At 38.5% G+C, this 17,294-nt stretch overlaps 1 non-coding gene and 1 pseudogene across 1 annotated transcript; both read left to right on the top strand.

The window, feature by feature from the left end:
- The first annotated feature begins 391 nt into the window (after positions 1-391).
- On the top strand, positions 392-2,632 carry LOC149015576 (cullin-1 pseudogene; annotated as a pseudogene).
- A 3,416-nt stretch (positions 2,633-6,048) lies between these two features.
- Positions 6,049-6,151, top strand: LOC149015575 (U6 spliceosomal RNA). Its single transcript, XR_016173839.1, has one exon. It is a non-coding gene; the product is annotated as a U6 spliceosomal RNA (small nuclear RNA).
- Positions 6,152-17,294: the final 11,143 nt, after the last annotated feature.

The raw sequence follows: 17,294 nt of genomic DNA, 5'->3' as shown, positions 1-17,294 counted from the left end.
ACTTTGGTGTTCTACTTGGAGTGATACTCTTTGTCCTTCCCGTCTTAGTAGAGTCGTGGCTCATGAGGTCGGGACTTTGATATATATATATATATATATATATATATATATATATATATATATATATATTTTTTATATATATATATATATATATATATATATATATATATATATATATTATATATATTATATATATTATGTATGTATGATATGGATTCAAAGGGAAAAACGAGTTCTCAACCGATCGAGAAAAACAGAGACCGAATCCGTCTTCCTTCGCCATATCATCGCTTGCTTCCGAAACTGTGTTTCTACTATTTATTATCTTTAATCTACCGAGGCTTTCTTCTTCCAGGATTGTGGATTTCTGCTCCTGACGATGACGATGAAGATGACGATGTCTGACCGTAAAAGTACTATTGATTTAGATCAAGGATGGGAGTCTATGCAGAAGGGTATCACGAAGCTCAAGAACATTCTACAAGGGCTACCTGAGCCACAGTTTAGCTCTGAGGATTACATGCTGCTCTACTCAACCATCTACAACATGTGCTTGCAGAAGCCCCCTCACGATTATTCCCAACAGCTTTATGACAAGTACAGAGAGTCCTTTGAGGAGTACATTACTTCAACGGTGTTGCCTTCTTTAAGGGAGAAGCATGAAGAATTTATGTTGAGAGAGCTCGTGAAAAGATGGTCAGATCATAAGGTTATGGTCAGATGGCTTTCGCGTTTCTTCCGTTACCTCGATCGATACTTTATAGCTCGGAAGTCGCTTCCTCCCCTTAATGAAGTTGGACTCACTTGCTTCCGAGATCTGATTTACAAGGAGATAAACGGTAAAGTCAGAGATGCCGTGATCTCTTTGATTGATCAAGAGCGTGAAGGAGAACAGATTGACCGAGCGCTATTGAAGAATGTTCTAGATATCTTTGTTGAAATTGGAACGGGGCAAATATTGGATTATTATGAGAATGACTTTGAAGTAGCCATGCTTCAAGATACTGGTGCTTATTATTCTCGCAAGGCTTCAAATTGGATTCTGGACTATTCTTGTCCTGATTATATGCTCAAGGCTGAGTGCTGCTTAAAACGGGAGACTGATAGGGTGTCTCATTACTTGCATTCTAGCAGTGAGCAGAAATTGCTGGAGAAAGTGCAGAACGAGTTGTTGACCGTGTGTACAAACCAGTTGCTTGAAAAAGAACACTCAGGATGCCGTGCATTACTCAGAGACGACAAGGTGGAGGATTTGTCAAGGATGTATAGACTCTTCTGCAGAATTCCTCGTGGGTTGGAACCTGTTTCAGATATATTTAAGCAGCATGTTACTGCAGAAGGTACAGCCTTGGTCAAACAAGCGGAGGATGCTGCAAGTAATAAGAGGGCAGAGAAGAGGGATGTGGTTGGTTTGCAAGAGCAGGTTTTTGTGAGGAAAGTAATTGATCTACACGACAAGTACTTGGCATATGTTAATGACTGCTTCTTGAACCACTCTCTATTTCACAAGGCACTCAAAGAGGCCTTTGAGGTTTTCTGCAACAAGGGTGTTGCTGGCAGCTCCAGTGCTGAACTACTGGCTACTTTCTGCGATAATATTCTAAAGAAGGGTGGGAGTGAGAAGCTAAGTGATGAAGCAATTGAGGAGACACTTGAGAAGGTGGTAAAGCTTCTTGTCTACATCAGTGATAAGGACCTCTTTGCAGAATTTTCCAGGAAAAAACTTGCTCGAAGGCTGCTTTTTGACAAGAGTTCAAATGATGATCATGAAAGGAGTATTCTGACAAAACTTAAGCAGCAATGCGGTGGACAATTTACTTCAAAGATGGAGGGAATGGTTACAGATTTAACTTTGGCAAGGGAAAATCAGGCAAACTTCGAAGAATATCTGAGTAGTAATTCAACCGCAAATCCAGGGATAGATTTGACAGTAACAGTCTTAACTACTGGATTTTGGCCCAGCTATAAATCTTTTGATCTCAATCTCCCGGCAGAGATGGTTAAGTGTGTTGAGGTATTTAAGGAATTCTATGAAACAAAAACTAGGCATAGAAAACTTTCCTGGATATACTCATTGGGTAATTGTAACATCAGTGGGAAATTTGAACAAAAAACCATAGAGCTGATTGTGACAACTTATCAGGCCTCTGCATTGCTGCTGTTTAATGCTTCGGATAGACTGAGTTATTCAGAAATCATGGCTCAGTTGAACTTAACAGATGATGATGTAAGACGACTTCTACATTCCTTGTCTTGTGCCAAGTACAAAATCCTTAACAAAGAGCCAAGCACTAAAAACATCACTTCGACTGACATTTTTGAGTTTAACGGCAAGTTCACTGACAAAATGAGGAGGATAAAGATTCCACTCCCTCCTGTGGATGAGAAGAAGAAAGTGATAGAGGATGTTGACAAGGATAGGCGATATGCAATTGATGCCACTATTGTCCGCATCATGAAGAGTAGGAAGGTTTTGGGTCATCAACAGTTGGTGATGGAGTGTGTGGAGCAGCTTGGGCATATGTTCAAGCCCGACATCAAAACAATCAAGAAGAGGATTGAAGACCTAATCACCCGTGATTATCTGGAGAGAGACGAGGACAATCCCAACACATTCAGATATTTGGCCTAAATCAGGCTTCTTCTGGCAATGCAATGGTAGTATGTTCCTTAAATTTCTTTTGGTACCGCAGTTATGCACATTTTCCACGGCTGTGGTGGGTGAGTCTCCCAGGAGGAGTTTGTAACTTTTTTCTATTCCATGTAATCATCAATTGGTCGTGTTGTTTCCATTATTTTTTTCTGCCCCCATTTTTATTTGGTTTTCTTTTGCATTTTCTCTATTTCTCAGTTCTCTGTGATAGGTACTGTTTGGTATTTGCTCAGCCTCCAAGAAGTGGCTTAATGATAATTTGCTTTGTCCTGTTTGATTTTTTAATGTTAAACTTAAATTTAATCAGTAATCCTACTCCCTAAATGGTTAAGCTCAATGTGTCCTGACGGTTACATGGACATTCATTCCTAAACTCCACTGCTACTATCACTCAGCATCAACGAGGCACAGTAACGGTTTTCCCACATCACAAAGCTCTGGGATATTCCTAAACCCTGGTGAGTATACACGGGGAAAGCAAAGCTGTAACAGCTGCCCACAGTAACGGATTGAAAGGATAAAAATGATTGTAAGAGAGATAGAAGTGATAACTCTAGCTGGTTCATAGTTGCAGTAATTCCACTAAATCTTGTTTCAAACAAACCACTGGGGTTATACATCATCTATGCTGGTCTATTCAATAACGTAAAACAAATCATGAAAATAGCAAAACATAAAATGGCAAGCTCTAATTTATAAGGCACTAAACAAAATCATGTTTATGTTCCCCCAAGTTAAGAATTTTTATCCATGAATTGTTTTAAATATCTATTCAACAGAAGCGAGCAGAGATTTTTTTTCTTCCCTCCCATACTTACAAGTAAACTTAGAATCATGAATAAGGAATCTAAGTCATTTTCTGATGAAGATCAATCCAACTGAAATCTAATTTACCAAACAACTATAAGTCTATATTGGGTTGTGGAAATTAATGTCAGTGTCGCTTGATTCACCCATCTTGGATTTTGAAATTCTGAAATGTTATCAACAACCCAATAGGCCCAAAACCGCCCTTTGATAATGCTCCTGAGTCCTTTAGATTTATTCTAACATTAAGGCTATACTAGTTTGATCACTAAACACAAATGGGGAATTCTTGATCAAATCGGCATTGATGGGAGTATTGCGGTAATCAAAATAAATCAATTAGTTGGGCAACCAACTGTGGAACAAAGCTCAAAGCTCTCAAATATCTCACTTGCATTTTTTTCTTCTTCTGCAATGTTTCTTCTCTTTAAGATGAGGTACACACTGTTTCTCCTGAAATGTTCCTCCGGTAGTAATTGTGGGCGTTGATTGGCAGTAGTGATGACAGATTACGAAGCATCGTGAGTAATTGTTAGGAGTGACTGAGTGAGGTGGTATGGCTTTGAAAATAAGAAGTTCAAATGTTACCATATTTGAGAGTAATATGGTCATATTAAAATTATTTAACAGTCCTAAGTAATTTTTTTTTTTTTTTTGAAATAGGATTTTGGTTTTGTAATGGTTCGTTGTGAACCATGCGAACCGAACCAAGTCTGTTTTCACTTAAAATCGGTTTTTTGCACATGAGTAAAATGTACGATGACGATTTAATCAAAGGTCCAATTTTTCATCTTGATCGTTCACTGCTTGGAGCAGTGCCACGTAGGCACTACTGCCAAGCAAAATCCAAATTTTCCACCTCAAGCAACCAAATTATGTATAATTTTAGGATTTAAAGAAAAAGTAAAAAAATTTTGATTTTTTCAAGAATTTTCCCACCCCACCTTTATTCCAGCAAACAAACGTAGCTTTAAAGAGGATTTTGAGAGTGAACCTAAGCGTATGGCTTACATCAATCAATTAAACTCTAGATTCTAGTTCACGTCATTAGTTCTAATAATCCTCCAAATTCAATGCTGAACCTTAGAAGTTAGAACTGTGATCAAGTTGGAGACAACTAACTAGGAAGCCAAAAACAAAGAACCATCGACCAAGCATTGGCTTTGTTTGCTTAGTAACAGTTATCAAATTTGATTCTTTATTATTGATGAATTTGGCAAGGACAATTTTCAGCTTTGAAGTCCATTTTTTCTTCTCCCTTGCAAAGAAATGTGATAATGGGTTTTGCAATTGAAAAAAAAAATGCCAAGTTCTATATTCACATGATTGGGCTAAATCATGAATTTAAGGTCAATGAAAAGGTTTAATTGTTACTTACAAGATAAACTCTACTTGATGAGTCTTTAGCTCAAATTGGTATAGCACTTGGAACGTGTTTCAAGGTGATAGTGATTTGAATTCACCAAGTCTTCTCTATTCAATTGTTCACAAAATAATTAATTATGTTTTTTTTTCTTGGTAATTCAATTAATTATGGTTATAATCCCCACAAAAATCCAGCTTTTTTCAGCATCTTTCAACTTTAAAACCATAGACTTTGCCAGAATACCAAGAAGAGGGAACCTTAAAAAAGTTTTGAAATTTGACTAGGGAGATGAAAAAGCTTGATCCTGCTCATTTAATGCGCAAGGATCATAAAGCGAAATTTCGGCCGTAGGATCCAAAATTTCGATTGAAATTCCGATCCCACTGCCCAAAGTGCATGGCTTGATGGTCCTGCGCAATAAATGCGCAGGACCCAAACAAGGTTGCTAGGGAGATAGACACATAAAAAATTATTGAAAATTTTCAACGCCTCCCAAATGGAAAACTATTTATTTCCTTTAATGACCATACAAGTGGTAATGACATTGTTGTCATTTAAAGGTGTTCATGAAAATGGAATTCAAATAATGCCATTTTATTTTATAGGCATTGTCCAAAATGGTGACTGGAAAATTGTGCCCCAGCCACCATTTTAGGAGAGTACCATGAAAGAACACTCAATGGAGATTGTTACCAAATAGTGCCCATCCGTTAAAAGATCTAAATCATGGGTTGTTTAAGAGCCTTTCTGAGTCCCTCATCACTTGAGTTATTGATGGGTTGGATAGTGGTAATATCATGTTTGTATCCTGTTATATTCGATGGAAAATATCCTATTGAGACATATTCAGTCAGATTTAGAAATTGAATGTAAGTTTTTGACTACCACAAGACATCGTTACCATTTTATTGGTGAGAGTTATGATTGAAAATTAAGAATATAGTGATTTGTCTTCTAATTTTCCTTTGAATCCTTTTTTTTTTTTTGGGGGGGGGTAATCCCAAAGAAGCAGACACATTTCTGAACCAGAAAGATCTCATTCATATGCACGAAGTTTCAAACTTAAAAGCCCAACTGGGGCCCATATCTCACCAACAGAGAATATACGGCCCATAACTACATATTCCAAAGTGGATTTTATTTCTCTGGCCTAATAGATAGTCCCACATTAAACTAATAGGTGATTCTGCACTTTATTAAAAAAAAATTATACAAGATTACTGTCACTTTGCATACATCCGATAAAATTGGAACGATACAGAGAAGATTAGCATGGCCCCTGCGCAAGGATGACACACACAAATCGAGAAATGGTCCAAATTTTTTCTTATTTTTCGCCTGAGTTCCCCCATCTAGGGTTCTTCATTGCTCATTTTCAGTATTATCCAAAGCTTTGATTTATTTTCGAATCCATATAGATTGCAAATGAGTCTTGAGTTTTCATTCTTGTCTGACCTTTTTATTGACCTCTCTATTAAAAAGTATGGATCTTACAACTCAACCAATCTTACATTGACGATCGTGTTCGAATTTTACTAGTCTTTTCAAGTTTGTTGATTTGCCTTCCATTGAATTGGCATTTATCAGGTAAATTTAGAGTTGATTCATTTTCATGTATGGGAATAAATTATAAATGTGTCTTTACCTATTAGTATTATTATTGTAAGTTTCATATTGACATCCTTTTTTTTTTTTGGGTAGAAAATATTGATATCCTTTACGATTTGAGGTAGTTAAGTTTCATATTCATGTGAATCAATATTTACAATTGCTCAATCATCATATATTTTAAGAGGAAATTTCTTCCAACAGCATCATTAAGAAGGAACCTTTGCAACCTATTATATCGTATATGGGAATTAAGGGTATAAATGGATAATTGAAATTGTTCCCTGAATTCGCGTCCGCATCCTTTTAGCGGTATTCGAATCCATTTGATTACTAATAGGATGCGGATATAGTCTATTCCTTTCATACCGATTATTATCCATTCAATAAAATTATACGATTAAGTTACTTATTTGGATTTATTTTCTTGATTTTATAATTTTTTACTTGAAATATGTGATTATTTTTATAGACTTTCTACTAAAATAACTACCAAAATGGCTAAATTTTTAAATTTCAAACCTAGCCACACAAATAAAATGATAAAGATGTCAATAGGTAGTCGAAAACTTATATTCAATCTCTATACATTACCATTTAGAAGAATTTACTTAAGAAAATAAATATTTGATTATCATACGAATCCGACTGAATCCGTCCGAATATTGATCGGATATTATCCGAATCCGTCCAAATATAATAGGATGTGGATATGGTATTACCATTATCCAATTGGAATCCGATCCGTTTACACCCCTGTTGGAATTTATTAATTTGATTAATAAATTAAATGCCCAAGGGCAATATTGGAAACTCACTATTAGGGCGGTTACAAAATAGGGTTATATATTTTGGTAACCACCGCATTAGTGGGTAAGTAACTGAGTGATTCATTCGCACGAGCGAATCTTTGAGAAACGGCGGCTCCATCTCTCTCTCCCTCTCTCTTAGAATCGCAGGCTTAGAAATTCTTCTTTCCTAGTATTTGATATTCATTCCATTAATCCACGGCATTTGGGTTGTGGATATTATTCCCTTTCCCTGTGATTGTGGAATCTCGCCGGTAAATCTTTGGTGGTGGAACGAGAACGTGGATCTAGACTTCCGCTGCGAATACTTCAAGTAAGGGAAAGCGAATCCAGGTAAGGAATCTTTTCCCCATCAATTAATTGAATTGAATTACTTTTGATGTATTACCAACATTGGCATCAGAGCCACAGGTTCCCACGTTTATTATTCCTCCCCATTGTTTATTTTTATTGTATGGATCCAATGGGAGGATCAAGGGTTTAATACGAAACCCATGGGAGAATTGATAGGGTTTTTGGAAACCCTTAATTTTGATTCGGATCCCAGTGGGAGATCCTTGTGAATTTCCCTAATGAAGATTTGCATGAATTGATAATCCATGATGATAATTTTTGTTTAAAATTTATTGTTGGATTTTTTTTTCATGTGTTTTTGGATGATTTTTTGAGTGAAAAAAACATGTTTTACCGTTTTTTTTGAAAAAATTTCGTTCAAGAAAAATTGAAAAATCGCCGTTTTTTGGTCACTGTGGACCAGACGGTCGTCCGTCTATTATGAGAGTAGTCACGGTGACCCGACGGAATTTCCGTTGGGAGACGGTCATCCGTCTGGGGCCGGACGGTCGACCGTCCGAACCGGACGGTCATCCGTCTGTCACGGAATGCCGACGGTCATTAGTCCGGGCATAAAGGCGACGGAATTCGCTGGGCAGATGGCAGTCCGTCTGGGAGATGGATTTTTTTGGATATTGGTTTGTCCAGTTCAGAATGTGTTTCTAACTTACTGGACACCAATGGCCCGACAATCTGTGTGATGTTTGGGCATTGAGGGCCTAATGGGGCCTAGTGGGAGCTAATGAGGTAGAAGAGTTCTGTGTGAACCACCTCATAGCTTGAACATGATTGCATGTTTTATTTTAATAAAACTATTTTTTTATTTAATTATGGGTCTATCAATCATGTTTCTTGCACAGAATGAAGCTAGTGTATAAGTCTATGTGGGTTTGCATGATAATTTGATTGAATGTTTTTTTAGCATCTCTTTTGGTTTAAGTGCTTATCCCATAGGTTGACTATGCTAGTGTGATTTTTGTTGCATGAGTCGTGTTTTATGCTAGATTTATTGAACTCATTCTTGTATGTAATATCTCTAGAAAAAATGGCTGCTACCAAGAGCATTGTTGCTGACCTCACTAAAGGAGATAAGCTGAATGAGAGGAATTATGACCTCTGGCACCGAAAGGTGCAATATCTCCTGGAAGAGCGGGATATGCTGGAGACCATAAACCGGACTATGAACCCACGAGGAAGGTACCACCGCACAACATCGCGGGACCTTGATATATACAATGCTTGGAAGAGGAAAGACGGGTAGCCGGGATTACAATCCCGAGCTCCATGAGGATGACCTGATGCTTCGTTATGAGAGCATAGGGCTGCAAAGTCTTTGTGGGAGGCTGTGAAGTTCCGGTATGGAGGGACTTCCACCACAAGAGGCCGCCAGCTGGACTCACTTTTGACGGTTATAAGATGCGCCGGGGTCACACCATGAGGCGGCATATAACCATCATGTCTAACATGATTAGTGAGTTGAGCGCATGTGGGCGCCGAGCGATGAGGAGCAAGTCTCCGCAGTCATCGGGTCATTGCCAAAGACTTGGGAGCATATGAAGATCTTCTTGACTCATGCTGATGAGGTCAAGACTTTCGATCAAGCTGCCAGCACCTTGAGCTTGATGAGGATCGGATGTTGGCCGATACCCCTCAACGATGTATTTGCTGCTGAGCTAGCACTAGTAAGGTGCGGGCTTCAAGCGCAAGAGAGAGAAAGCTCAACCTCAACGGTCCAAGCAAAGTAACCGGGGTGGGAACAAAAACAAGAGTGGGCCCAAGCGTTCAAGGGGGACTAGTGCTTGGCAAGAAGAAATCGGCTTTGATTTGCTTCAAGTCCGAAAGCTCGGTCATTTTGCTCGTGATTGCACCGAGTAAGAGGTATGTCTGTGTGTTATACCTCATCTTGTTATGTAACAAGTTCTACTATGCTTGCTGAACTAAATCCTTTGTGGATTGTTGATTCAGCGCGACGGAACACATAACAAGGGAACGCTCGAGCTCGTGGAATGCCGTCGTATTCCAAGAGGAAGCAAAAGAATAACGATGGGGAACAGCTCAAGCGTGGAGGTTCATGGCATAGGCACATGCAAATTAGTTTTGCGAGGTGGCCGACGCTGTTACTCCATGATGTGTTGTATGCTCCAGGACATTCGGCGAAATCTTGTTTCTGTTATTTATCTTTTAAGACATGGTTTTAGAGTTGTATTTGAAAACAATTCTTTGGTTTTGTATCCGGGTGATACGGTTTATGGTTATGGTTTTCTTGATAATGGTTTCATTGTATTGGATACAATTAATTATTCATTTAATTCTAGTAATGCTTTTGTTTGCCAAAATCTGTGTGTATTGATTCTAATTTGTGGCATGCTAGACTAGGACATATTGGCTTAGATAGGATGAACAGGTTGGCAAGAGAAGGTCTCTTAGGCCAAGGTTCACTATCCGATTTTCCAACCCTGTGAGTCATGTCTAGCAGAAAAGCAACTAGAAAACCATTTAAAAAGGCTTTGAGAGCCTCTCTTCCTTTAGAACTTATCCATTCGGATGTGTGTGGACCCATAAATGTGCATACTAGAAAAGGATAGTCATATTTCATCACATTCATAGATGACTATACAAGGTATGGTCACATTTATCTAATTTCTCATAAGTCGAAGCTCTGGAATGTTTTAAGAAATTCATGAGCTTGGTTGAGAATCAGTTAGATAAAAGGATTAAAACTCTTAGAACGGATAGAGGTAGAGAGTATCTCTCCGATATGTTCAAAGGGTTATGTGATGAAAAGGGGATATCTAGACAACTCACTATTCCGGGGACTCCACAACAAATGGGGTTGCTGAGAGGAGGAATAGAACCTTCTAGACATGGTGAGATCCATGATGGCCAGCAAATCTACCCATCTCTTATTGGGGAGATGCTTTCTGTCCCCTATATCCTCAACGAGTTCCAACTAAATTGGTTCCTTCCACACCATATGAGTTGTGACCAAGGAGCCGTTTGAGTTACTTCCCATGGATGTCAGCATATGTTCACTCTACTTCTCACCAATATGGAAAGCTTGGACCCAGAGGAAGAAAGTGTATCTTTGTGAGATATTCCAACCCTCAAAGGGCCATGTCTTCATTGGACTAGATGAGAGTGAGAGGAGAACGGAACTTGAGTCTAGGGATGCAACATTCTTGGAGAATGATTTTCCATCTTTTCAGGAGTTAACAAAGAATCATCGAATTCTTTGAGATACAAGATAGTGGTCTTGTCACTCCAGGGATTTAGATTCTAGATAATGAACCCGGGGTTCATCCAAGATCCTAGTGGGGTGGGTGCGTGGATGCTACCTTAGACGGTGAGCAATCGACATGCACTTCCCGTAGTGGGCGCGCTAGTTCCTCGTCGCGTTTCGACATGGGTGACCTACATGATAACTCCTGAAGAGATCGACGTGAGATGATTTCAACATGACATGAACCAAAGGCGTCGAGCTCTTCTCCTCGGATGTTAAAAGCGAGAGTTGGAGTCTGAGTTAATCATTCGACTTGGTTGACTTCCCCCCGCTTGCGTGGTTCTCAAGATCAAAAGAAACGAGGATCTTTAGTTCGCTCTTTGTGGCTAGGGCTACACCCAACGAGAGGCGTTGATTATGGGAAACTTTTTCCCCGTGTTGTTGCCTCATTCGCCTCATACTAGCCATTGTTCTCTTGGACTTGGGCTTTATCATGTGTACGCTTTTCTCAATGGAGAACTTGAGGAAGAGATCTATATGGATCAACCACAAGGCTTTGAACACATGGACTTGAGCGCAAAGTGTGCAAGCTTAAGAAGTCCATATATGGCTTAAAGCAAGCATCTGACATGAATGTCGCTTCCACCAGCTATGATGAATGGTTTTTCCATGCTTGGGAAGACCACCGTGTTTACACCAAGAGATCGATAATATTATGTCATTCACCCGTACGTGATGACATACTTATGGCTAGCATAGCGGGCTATTGGAACCATTAATGTTGTCCTCCGTATTTGATATGAAGGACATGGTGAGCAGCTATGTGCTTGTGTCAAGATTGTCGAAATGGCAAGAGATTCTGGTTTATCTCGAGACCTATATTGACAATGTCTTGACGAGATACCAGATCCAACCGCAAACCAATTGATACTCCAGTGAGAAGGGTTTGCATTTGACCTTGATATGTCCTAAGACTCCGAGGAGAAACCAAGATGGAAAGAGTTCCATATTCCGTCATGTAGCCTTATCCTTGTGTGTCTGGCTGATATTTGTTATCTGTTTGTTTCGATACCAATCAAACCCCATGGCCTGAAACATCAATATTGGATATCTCAGGACGTACTCATGTTGTGTTACCAAGGATCGGATTTGCGTTATTGGCTATAGTGATGCCCCTGGGACATCGATGGCGCAAATCAACCTCTGATATGCTTTCTTGCTAATCGGCCATTTCTGTTAGCAAAGCGCTTGTATATCCCTCTCACCATGGGCGTATGTGCATGCTCACTATGTTCAAGAGGCTGTTTGTTGGGATTCCTTCGACATCTATTGTGATGACATCCAAAGAGGCTCCCTTGTCTCTGTGATAGTCGCCTCTTAGCTATGTCAAGGACCCCAAGTATCATGGGAAGACCAAACATATACTTAGATATCACTTTGTTAGAGACATTACATCAAGAAAGAAAGTTGTACTTAAGCACATATCTACTAGTTTGATGGTAGCTACCCTCTTACCAAACCTATAGCCAAGGATGTTTTATTTCTCATGTAAAATCCTTGGCTTCTAGTTGTGACTTAATTTTGTACTGAGACTTTCTTATTAATGAGTAATATGAGTTCATTCTAGCATTTTTTTATTCACTTTCGTGTGATTGTGTTTTGCTAGCATAAAACAAGATATGTCAATAGCAAGGATGCTCACTCACACGACATTCGCCTCCGCCTTGGAGCCGGATGGCGTTTATACTTTGTGTTCATTCATAATCATGATGTCGCCTTGATTTGGAATCAAGATGAGTTTCTCTATTGTAAGAGAATCGACATGATGTTCCCACTATTCATGTTGCCTATAGAAGCGTCGTACTTTTGTGCCTGATCACAATAAAGAACTCGTTAGCGCAGGTTCACTAGACTAACTTTATTGTTGATGGACATCGTTCTATTGTATATAGAATGCTCCACCATAGCACATATATCATACTATGTGTCTTAGCGATCATTGGAAATAAGGGATGGATCCCCGCTTCTCTCATTGTGTGAGTCCTGACCTTATGGTCCATTAGTGTTCTTTGACTTTCCCATCATAAACAGGTTGTGTGCTACTTTGTGTTACCTATGGTCATGATTGATTCGACCTAAAGGGGCACTACCGAAAGGAGTCAATCCTAAGTGTGTGATGGTCCCAGGAAAGGTTTATTTCGCACCCTAAAGTGTTTGCCCAACCGTATGTGTTACGTGTGAACATTTTAGGACGAGGTGATCTCCGGATCGATACCTTTAGTCCTGGTTTGATAAACCTGGACCCTGTTATCTATGCTTATTTGATTTGTTTCTATGGTGTGTGCCATTCCCTCGGAAGGTTTCTAGTTTGGGGCTCACGTTGCGTATATCACCTCGTACAACCCATTTTGCCTATGACTTGTGATATTAGTGTCCTGGACACTGGTCTATGTATTTGGGATACATAGTGAAGAGATCAATATATTGTATATCGGATATGCATGTGTGTCTAGGACACAAGAGGTCTATGTATCGATACATAGCAGAGATTGAATGTGTATATCCGGATATACAGTGTGTCCGACACATTGAAGATTAACACTTGCCCTTGTGCAAGTGGGAGCTTAATTTATTAATTTGATTAATAAATTAAATGCCCAAGGGCAATATTGAAACTCACTATTGGGCGTTACAAAATGGGTTATATATTTTGGTAACCACCGCATTAGTGGGTAAGTAATCGAGTGATTCATTCGCACGCGAATCTTTGAGAAACGGCGCTCCATCTCTCTCTCCCTCTCTCTTAGAATCGCAGGCTTAGAAATTCTTCTTTCCTAGTATTTGATATTCATTCCATTAATCCACGGCATTTGGGTTGTGGATATTATTCCCTTTCCTTGTGATTGTGGAATCTCGCCGGTAAATCTTTGGTGGTGGAACAGCGTGGATCTAGACTTCCCGCGAATCTTCAAGTAAGGGAGCGAATCCGGGTAAGGAATCTTTTCCCCATCAATTAATTGAATTGAATTACTTTTGATGTATTACCAACAACCCCTAATGGGAATAAATGACAAATGCATCTCAAACTATTTAGGAGTTTTATATTGACATCCTTTATGCATGTTGCAATTTGAGGCAGTTACGCTTCATATTCATGTGAATCACAATTTACTTGCTATTAATGACTAAAATAGTCATTCTACCCTAATCGGTCCGACCAACGGGTTCAATACAGTTGTCTCGACCACAGTGTTAATGGACGGTCCGACCATCGTGTCAAGAGTACCCGATCAGGATAAACTTCTATCATCTGCCAACTTCCTAGAAAGGATAAGTCAGGTACAAGACTCTTTCTAGAGTTACTTTTCTAACACAACTCTTCTTAGAGTTATATTCGGAGTCTAACTCTGATATCTAAAGCTATATAAGCACCTCAGGCAGGCTTTATATAGTAAGTATTCATACTCTGTGTGACCAATTACTTGAATTCTCTATTGAGTAGTTGAAATCATATCATTGGTATTGACTTGCTCGTCGGAGACGTACCTCGACCACCCAAGGTCGAGCACGTGTTTTGCAGGATCTGGAACAGGGAAGGACGAGCAGGATTTCGTATCAACACTTGCTAAATCATCATATATTTCGAGAGTAAATTCTCCCAAAATCATCATTAAAAAAGAACATCTCCAACTCTTGACTATCAGAACCTTGAAACAGACTGGAAACACCCAATTGAAGGCAATAGTATCTTGCAAAGAAGTGCTCCTATGTTATGAACCAAGCTTGAAGAGGGCCGTTTATTTGTGTTTGTCACAAATCATGCCTCCGTGGATTAATTTATTATTTTTTCGTCCAAAGGATTAATTATTTAATTTGCTTGGATTGGGTAGGCTCGGCAATTGTTTACGTTAAGACCTTTTGTATCCCTCAATCAATTTTTGTTTCTAGGTAGACATCTTTATTCACTAAATGGTCATAAAATATAGCACAATATAGCTTTAATGGATTCTATATTATTTTTACTTAATTCTTTATATGTATTCCTCAAATAAGTTAGCCTAAATTACAAATCGAAAATTAAGAGCATTTTTTTTGGGTTTGAAACTGGAATTGAAGCCTAAACGGCCAGGCATTACAAATAGCTGAATTAAAAAGTTCTTCTAAATTTAAAGGATGAAATTCATAAAAAACTTGAAATATCATTGTAATGGTAATGCCTTTTCTTTGTGAAATGACCCAAATGCCTATTAACTTAAATCTTATTTTTAAAGTTGAACCATGCACATAGAAGTGGATTTTTATTGGCTGGACTGCAACCTGCAGCCAAAGGTGGGATTTTAACCACGTGTATTGGTCACAATCGAATGGTTTGAATTAAAATGACGGGTTGTCTTTGTAAATACAATTTTTTTATTTTATATTCAAGGGTTTTACATTTTACGAATTTACGAAACGGAACCCTGATTCAATTTTAGTCCCAAAATTCGTAAGCCCTATTTCGAAATCCTGATTTTGTGACGATTTTCCTTACTTAGTCGGAGCTAAGACTTAGATGACCGAGCTCATGTTTTTCTATTCAGCTGCTACATTGAAGAAACGAAACCCTTAAGTATCATCTGATTCTTAGGAAATCATCCAGTCTCAAAAAACAAGAGTTTCTATTCTTTTCTAATTTAACTATGCCTTGTTTCCTGAACCCACCGGAATACTGAGACCAAAGTATGACTGAATTGCGGAAGAGTTGGGCAGTAGTAGAGGTGAAGGAAGCTGGAAGTTGGGTAGAATGGCTGCCAGGGAGTCGTTAAATAAATTTGGAAACATTATGTGGAGTCGTTTTGTAAATTTGGAAAAACAAAAAAATTCGTATTTACACTTAAATCTTCATATTTTAGTTTTTCAACCATTAGATGCATTTTCATACATGTGTTCTGATCTGAATGACTCGTTGTAGGCTCCGGCTGCCGCAAATTAAAATCCCATAGAAGTGGGTAAAGTGGGAATAACTTCACCCATCTTCTTCCTCCTTTATTTTCTACCACCCGAATATAATAGAATGTGTGTTCTTTCTGTCACTCATCTTTTGAATCTGAATGACTTGTCTTTTTTAGCTTGTTGTTGGTCAATACGTAATTGGCAACTTGGCCCTTTGGGTTTGCACGTTGATTACAATCATTTTAACTCTGTCAAACAATTCTGCATTCATGCTTATATCAACTTTGGTCTTACGAGACAAGATAAAATATGGTTTTTCTCAGTTATAGTGGTAACATGTTACTATATCCGGTAGTTTCAAATAAAATGATACATGACTCCTTTATACGACCAAATTCTATCTTGTGCATGACGGATTTCTGTATCTTTGTACTTCAATTATATGATCATTTTTTTTTTTCACCAGTGGGTTTGAATGGTTGGGTTAGTTATGAAAATCACTTTTGTCTTTTGGGTTCAAATTTAAACTTAGTGGATCCCACTTAGTGTTAAATGTTAAACATGGGTTAAATGTTTGATATGATTTAGAGGGCATGGGCAAGGTAAATTTGGGGGGGGGGGGGGGGTGAGAAAAAGAGAGATGGGAACCCCAAATTTCACAAACCCAAAGTAAAATCAAGATAAACATTAATAAGACAAACGTTTGAGAGATACTGTGAGAGAGGGAGAGAGACTTGTGAGCCAGACTGCCTGAGAGATAGCACAAGTGAGAGAGAGAGACCGCGCGGTTTGGGTTTGCTATTCCCACAAAAACAGGAGAATGAAAAATGCGGGGGAAATAATTGGTTTTTCTGTCGCCAATATCAGTATTTTCCACGACACTTAACTAAAAACCGTTGCCAAAAATATATTTCTCCACAATTTTTAGAAAGCCGTCGCCAATTTCAGTATTTTCCATGACACTCTCTCTCAAGCGCTGCGGAAAATATATTTTTCCCCACACCTTCTATAAGTGTCGCCATATACTCATTTTCTACAATGGTTTTTACAAAACTGTCGGCGAATATACCTGTTTTCTGCAACACATTATCACAAGTGTCGCCCAAAACCTATTTTTTGCCACGCATTTTAAATGTGTTGCCATATACTCATTTTCCATGAAAATAAATATATGGAGTCTATTTTAGGAGATCCACATATGGTTATATTTTTAATTTATTTTTTTAAAATCGTAAGAATAAGTTGGTCCAATTTGTAATCCCTTTCATAAAAGTCAAATACTTACCAAAACAGATGGGATTTTGCTTGGGATTGCCACAGCTCCAAGCAGTGAATTGTTGGATTTTAATTTTGATGTTTAAATTAAATCTCCACTGTTCATTATGAGCATGTGCATTAAACACCAACTTAAGTGAGAATAAACCGTTTTGCTTCAAACTATTTAGAAGTTTACACACCTAATGGAAATATACGACAAATGCATCTCAAACTGTTTAGAAGTTTTATATTGACATCCTTTATGCATGTTGCAATTTGAGGTAGTTAAGCTTCATATTCATCATCATA

The sequence above is a fragment of the Hakea prostrata genome, chromosome 5, assembly GCF_041222555.1.
Source record: "Hakea prostrata isolate BN-2017 chromosome 5, UWA_Hpros_2, whole genome shotgun sequence".
In the NCBI taxonomy this organism is placed as follows: Eukaryota; Viridiplantae; Streptophyta; class Magnoliopsida; order Proteales; family Proteaceae; genus Hakea; species Hakea prostrata.
Note: the sequence above shows the minus strand (reverse complement) of the source record. Positions and strands in the feature narration are given on the sequence as shown.